A 7,596-nucleotide genomic window follows, 5' to 3' on the forward strand; every position below is an offset into this window, starting at 1 on the left:
GAAATCTACAGAGGCAGATAGCCAAGGCACTGAATCTTGATCCTTTGAATTATGGGGATGAAATAAGGAGCATCAAAATTACCTAACATGCTTTCCCAAAAGGAGAGACATGTGCTCATCTTTGATGATCGATGGGAAGCATTTCCTCTGTACAAGGTGGGTACTCCAGAACCAACCAAAGATATTGGATGTAAACTAGTGTTAACTACATGATCGTTCAAAGTGTGTACGAAGATGGAGTGCATAGCTGTCAAAGTGGAGCTTCTCACGGAAGAGGAAGCAATGAAAGAAATTGCAACAAAAGTTGCAAAAGAATGTGCTTGTCTACCCCTTGCAATCATTACTTTAGCTGGAAGTATGAGAGGAGTGAATGACAGTCACGAGTCGAGAAATGCACTAAATGAATTGATCAGCTCAACAAAGCAGATCATGGACAAAGACCGGGGTATCTGAGCAACTAAAATTTTAGTTATAGTCGCCTAAAAGATGAAAAGATCCAACATTGTTTCTTGTATTGTGCATTGTATCCAGAAGATCATATCATCCCTAAGAAACATCTCATAGAGTATTAGATTGCTGAGGGACTAGTAACTGAGATGGACAGTATGGAAGCAATGTTTGACAAAGGTCACACTATATTGAATAAACTCGTAAATACCTACTTGTTGGAGAGTCTTGCAAACATATGCAAGGAAGTACTCATGAGGTCGAATGATTTGAATAAACTTACGAAAAATAGCTGGTTGGTGAGTCTTACCGATGAAGATCGGGGGAAATATGTGACGATACATGATTTGATCAGGGATATGGCTCAAAATAACATCAACTACTCCTCGATTCATGGTACAAGCTGGCGACGGTTTAGAAAGAGTACCATATGAAGACTGGTCTGAAATAGGGTTTCTTTAATTCACAACAACATAGATGAACTTCCTTCTAGATCATTCGTTTGCCCTCAGGTCACCACCTTGACGATGAATGATTCGAAGTATTATGGATTCCAAACTCTTTCTTCACTCATACGCAGCGTCTCAAGGTATTGGATTTGTCCTTCACCGCCATAAAATCTCTGCCAGAGTCCATCTCTGCAATGCCAAAGTTTGGAAAACTAGAGTCTTGTGGTGCGAATTGTTGATAAAAAAGACCAAGATGACGAACAAGAGAAATACTATCCTGAAACAACAGAAGTTTGTATCTACAACTCTAAATATTTTATAAGTACTGGTGTAGGTTGCGTGATGCTCCCCAGCAACGTAGAGTTCTTGAACATTAGAAGATGGGACTATCACATTAGACGATCAGATATTCAATCGTTGAGGGACGTGAGAGATTTAATAAGATTTATAATTGAAGACTAATGGGCTTGAATCCATCTTTTCATCATCATCCTTATTAGAAGACTACCAAATCCCACTAAGAACGGTTGAGGAATTACGGTTTATTGATTTACCCAATTTTAGGGTACTCTTTGACAGAGTTGTTCCATTGCGCAACATTTCATTTAACCTTAAGAAATTGGATTTCTTTGCATGTCCCAGAATCAAATATATTTTCCCTACCAAGTTGTTGCAGAACTTCCAAACCTTAGGAACTTAGAGTGTCTTGGTGTAATAATGTGGAGGAGATAACAGTAGAAGAAAGATGAGTGATCGGGGCAAACGTCTAGATGATGGCAACACAATCACACTTCGAAATTTTAGGAGATTAGAAGTAGGAGATCTACCACGATTGAATAGCATATATAAAGGCATAATGGTTTGTGAATCTCTGCAAATTCATTCATGGGGGTGTCCCATGTTAAGTAGATTGCCTCTTTCTTCGCACATGGATGGTGAGCAAGCATCTCCACCACCTGCTCTTTAGCACATTTATAGAGGAAAAATGGTGGGAATCTCTGGAATGGGATGATCCCCACACCAAAACCACTCCAGTCTTTCTTCTCCAAAAGCTACCCAAGTAATTGTACTCATTGTTTTCATCAAATTTGATCTCATATAAAACACTCCAATCAACACTCCTTTTTTTTGGGACAAAATATTTTTGAAATATTCTAAACTTACCCTAAAACTTGTTTTAGCCATTTTGTATGAAAGAAAAGCATCCCTAATCCTTATTCTTTTTAAAATTTCAACAAATTTGAATAAAAATATCACTATGTGAAATTTAGTGAAGGATTTGATTCATCATTGATTTGGTGCAAAATTTGCCACTTAATTTGATTTCTAAAAGTTCGATGAAATGATTGGAACTCATTTTTAACTCGTTATTCTTCAAACTTGAATTTGATGAAATAATTACCAATGGATTGGAGATGTTGTAAGAACATCTCCAACATTATATCTTTTTTTTCACCACATTTGAATAAAAATTCCATTTGATATTGCGTACTCCAACGGAGGATTTTGAACTTTTATCAAAACACCAGTCGACCAGACAGACGACCGGCTAGTATAATTTTTTCACAAATTTTTGCAAGGAGGTAGTTACTCGGGGGACAACCGGCCAAACATCCGGCCGATCATCCGGTGGTGAAAATGACCTACAACTCCGACGACTATGAAAAATGAATTGATGAAAGCTCCTAGCCATCCTCAATTTGGTGAAAGATTTAACATATCCTCGATTTAATAGTTATCTGGTGAAACGATTGAGCAGGAAAAGGAACCTTTTTTCATCAAATTTAAATGTTGGAGATGGTCTATCTTATAAAAATTTAAATTTTAAAAATAGTTTTTCTTTTTTCAAAAAATTTATTCATAACGACACCGAAAAAATACTCATGTTTTTATAATTTTGTAGTGTTACAGTGTGAAAGGCATGAAGGTTGCATACCATATGCGACTTAGTTTCCAGCCATTGGATTTGAGTGAATTGAACAAATATTTTACAAACTTATTACACCCCAATTCCCTCTCCCTTCTCTTCTCTGGTTTGTCTTCCCACTTCCTTTTGTGGAGATCAAACTTGCAGGCTGGCAGCAACGGGATTGAAGAGGTATGCAAAATTTGAAAGTCCTTTTCATCTACACAAATCATCCTCTTCATCTAAGCGTCTCTCTTTGTTTTGCAGACCACACCGGTGGACTCTTCTTCTCTCTCAGTCACACCCTTGCTCTCTCTTAGAGCAAGAGCTAAAATGAAGACGATGCAACACTGGCATATGGTTCTCAATTCTGTGTCACAAATCGCATTGAATCATATATCATAATTCCGTTCCGCTTTTTTCCTTTTTTTGTGACTTTCTTGAAAATAGGTGGAAAAGGTGTAGAAACAAAAATGTACACAACACCAAAATTAGTATAAAGCAATTGATATTCAACTTCATGAAGAGTAATATGGGTCAAGAGTGCAAAGGTATGAATCATTAGTAGTAGTATCTTCAAATGAATATTAGAGAAAAATTAAATCAATTTAATAGAATGTCATATCATCGCACTATTCACCTTCCATTCCACAAAATAAACTATTAAAAATCAATCTGGCATAATGAAATTTCAGATTCAAGCAAAGAACCTAGAAACTAACAAGGACGAAGACTAGGTAATGTCCTTTAATCTATCACATTAAAACTTAACTAATCCACAAGCATGACTAATACTAACTAGTGAGTAGTAACTACCCAGTAATTATATAATTAACAAACCAAAAATTTGAACTTCCAACTTGTACCCGCTAGTATGCCAAAAGGAAGCAATCAAGCAATATACTGGCTATACTTATATATACTTATATATATATATATACACCTATGAGTCTACAACATGTAAGTTTCCATGCCCCCTGGATTCAAATTGTTCAAGTACAAAGCTCAACCTGACATCATGTGTTCTAACTTATCATGTAGGATTGTAATACCTTATATTTATAAAAGGTGAGCACATGGGCATAAATCGTTTGGATTTTCAAGGGAAGTTCGTTACTTGTTAAGACATTTTAATATGAGGAGGTACCAGCGGCAAGATCTCTCTCCATCTCTCTCTCTCCCCCTCTCAATAGAAGTGTAGGACCAGCCTAAGGCAGTGAGACCCAGGCAGATGTAACACCTTGGTGAAACCTCCGTCTTTAGCCTCCAAGCCAAAAGACCATAGTCTCTCATAGTGTATGCCAAAGACTACGATGTGCCTAGACCCTACCTTTAAATCAAAAGCTACAATTGGAAAGTACCAACAACACTATAGTAATTATAATTTGAATATAACATATTTTGAAAATTACAAATATTAGTCTTTTTGTTGAACTTATAGCACACTCCCTCACATGATGGTGACCACAAACGTGAAAAGGATAGTTAAATACAACAAAAAGGCTATAATAATCACTTACATTTTTCCTTAAAATTTGATCAACATTTGATACAGACTTGTACTAATTTGGATTCTTGTTTCTATTTAAAATTTTCTAGTAAACCAAACAAATCGAAGAGAAGTAACTGTCATTTTCTTTCCCTTTGTTTCTTGTACATGAACTCAGGCCCTGTTTGACACACTGGAATAATATAAGTTAGAATGGAGTGCAAGTTGGAATGGGAATGTAACATCGATCGGAATGAAATTGACACAGCCCATTCTCTTGATTGGTTGCTAAAATGAAATTATGTTTCCTATGGTTATGCTAATTAATAGTGCTATGATGTAATGAAAAATAAATGCATGGGCATGTTTGATTAGTAGGATTATAACATAGGATTGAGATTATTTGTCCATGGACTCACAATCCCATCTTTGATTGCAAATTTTATCAACCGAATTACATGTATGGAAGACATTCAATCTGACAAAATTGACGAATTTTTCATATTGAGAAGGGATAGGGATCATAATTTCAAGTATGAAAGAACAAAAATAAAATGAATACATAATAAATGGTTAATAACTAATCCTACACTTATTCATGGGATTATTAATCCTTTCACTATTGATCATGCTAATAAAACAATTTATCAAAAAAAGAAAAAAAAACGTTAATTAAGCAAGGCCTATATGACTGTAATTATTTATCTATTCTATTCAAAAGTTTTGTCACATTTCCCCCCCCCCCCCCCCCCAATAATACCCATAAAATAACTACTACACAGACTGCTAAAACAATTACAAATTCAACCCATCTTCATCATTCATCAAAATTTTAGATGTAAAATTACAATCACATCTCATTTATACTCACCGCTAGTATAGAACTCAAATTCATCATAATTAAAGTTCCCAGACTCGTTCCGAGACAAAGAGATAACAAAAAAATCAAATGCATTAAGAAAAACAAGAATTTGAAAAGAAAATAAACAATAACTTAAATTGAAAACCCTAACCTTGTGAGCTGATCGGAGAAATTGAAAGAGGAGTGCTTGTGGTGGTCAGTGTCGAAAAGGGAAGTGATCGTTGAGTTGGCGAGGAGAGCTTTTGAGTGCCGGCAATGGGTTCGAGTCGGTGGAGAAGGAGATGATAGAAGAGAAGATAACACAGGGGAGAGAGACGGAACAGGGAACCCTTTCTCTTTTTTTCTTTTCTTCGACAAATTACAACTGTAGTCCTCTACTTTAAATCTGGTTTCATTTTAGTTCTTATACTTTTAATTAATTTAATTTTAATTTTAAATTTTATTTTAATTTAATTTAATTTAATTAATGATATTATTAGTATTTTTAAAAATAAATTATCATTAAATTTGTTGAAATTAACTAATTAATAAATTTATAATTTTATTCTTAAAAACATGACACGTAACATTTATATGCATATTTTTTATTTAAAAATAATAAGAATTGTAATCAATTGGATCAAATTAAAATAAATCATAAATTTAAGGTCAAATTCAAACTAATTAAAAATACATAAATTAAAATAATACAAGAAATAAAATTTAAGAACTACCGTCATAATTTATCCAATCTCCTTTTCTTTGGTCAAATTACTCCCTTCACAATTAGTATATAAGTTACAATTAGGACAAACCAATTAACGATGGTTTGATCGTTCAAAAAAAAAAAAAAAAAAAAAAAAAATTAAAGATGGTTTGAGATTCGCTTATTGAGTGAATTTTTAGATTTTTTTTATATACATAGAAATAAATAAATGAATAAAACTTTACTCTTTCGAAAATTATTTGCAAACAAAAAAAATTTATGTGCACAGTAATGTTGTGTATAATTGCAGTTCTTACCTCATTCACAATAATGAGCTGACAGTGATATTTTTAAAATTGTAAGTCACTCACTTTAATAAGTTTTTTAATTTAAAATAAATAGACACACTTATGCTATCTCATTCTGTATAAACATTTTGCTTGAATTTTCTAATTGTATGTCATTACTCTTACTCTCTTAGTTAATGCACCACTCTAAGAAATTTTAGAAAAAAAAAACACTTTAGAGGATCCTTGGTGATTGTCCGTATCACTTTACTCCTTACCAAAAATTTGGGCACTTACTTTACATTTTTATTATTTAAGCAATGATTTTTTTTATTTTTTGAAGAGGAGAAATTTTCATTAAGATCAGTCAAACGGTACTTACAAACTGAATCCATCCAACAAAATAACTTTACACCATACGAGGTAAAAATAACAAAGAAACGCCAAGGAAAAAAACTATGTAACTATCTAGACATAAAGCTTGCATTGCGAAGCAGACGCCGATCATAAGAGTTCGACAATAAAGCAAGTCTGGGATAAAAGATTTCAACCACAAAGAGGGTAAGCCACAATCAAGCACCGATAGACTCATCACACAACCAACAGATTATTGTGGTCTCTCATCTAATTGAGAAAAGAGAAGAAACGACTGCTTTCTCACTCTCATATTTTAGATTGGTAAGAAAGCAAATCACATGGGAGAGTGATTTGAGTGAGATTTCTTTTTATTTTTATTTTATTTTAATGGGTAATCTTATTTCTCATCAAATCTCATAACTTTTGATAAGAAATCATATAGTCAAAATAAGAGACTTCCCTTTCTTACACTTTGTCTTCATTTCTCATCTACTTAACCCTCCGAGCAAATGATAGAGTCTTATTTTCTCACCAAAACTATATGAACCAAACGAACTGTAAATCCTACAAATATTTAATTGTACGATTATGAAACTCATCTTATTAGAATGATTTTATGTTAACTATTAATTGAAGTGCACGACGTTTTCTTTACACTCCTAAATCACAAAAAATTATATTGTTTAACTTTATTAATTGATATTATTCTTTTTTTGTATAATTGATTAAGCTAGTTGTTGCAATAGTTAATTATTGAGCTATCAAACTGATCCTCTTCCTCTTGATTACAGATCCAAAAGAATAGTGTGGTGGAAGCAGTGGAAGTTATTACTAGGATAAAGTGCTACAAGTAGAAGTTATTTTGAATTGTTTTGTTGCGGCATTAATTGAATTATAGAACTCTGGCTTGCTTTGATGGAGGCAATTAATATTTGTAATATTTAGGTTTGGCATGGTCTAAACATTAAACTAGCCAAATAGAATTTGTGGATTGTTGTTGAAACTTTTGGTATTGTGAATTAAAGAATTACTGATTGTGATTTCACCTCTTGATTGCCATGATTATTTTGTGGAATGAAATTGAATTGAGTTTCTCACCATCTCTACTCTGCAT

General features: G+C 33.3%; 1 long non-coding RNA gene across 1 annotated transcript; it reads right to left on the reverse strand.

Annotated features, from left to right (window-relative positions):
- Positions 1–2,730: 2,730 nt before the first annotated feature.
- On the reverse strand, positions 2,731–5,519 carry LOC114313237 (uncharacterized). Its single transcript, XR_003647109.2, has 2 exons — positions 5,305–5,519; positions 2,731–3,241 (listed from the first exon to the last, which is right to left on the reverse strand). It is a non-coding gene; the product is annotated as an uncharacterized LOC114313237 (long non-coding RNA).
- Between the last annotated feature and the right edge of the window lie 2,077 nt (positions 5,520–7,596).

The sequence above is a fragment of the Camellia sinensis genome, chromosome 2 (assembly GCF_055761805.1).
Source record: "Camellia sinensis isolate YWXY chromosome 2, ASM5576180v1, whole genome shotgun sequence".
Lineage (NCBI taxonomy): Eukaryota > Viridiplantae > Streptophyta > Magnoliopsida > Ericales > Theaceae > Camellia > Camellia sinensis.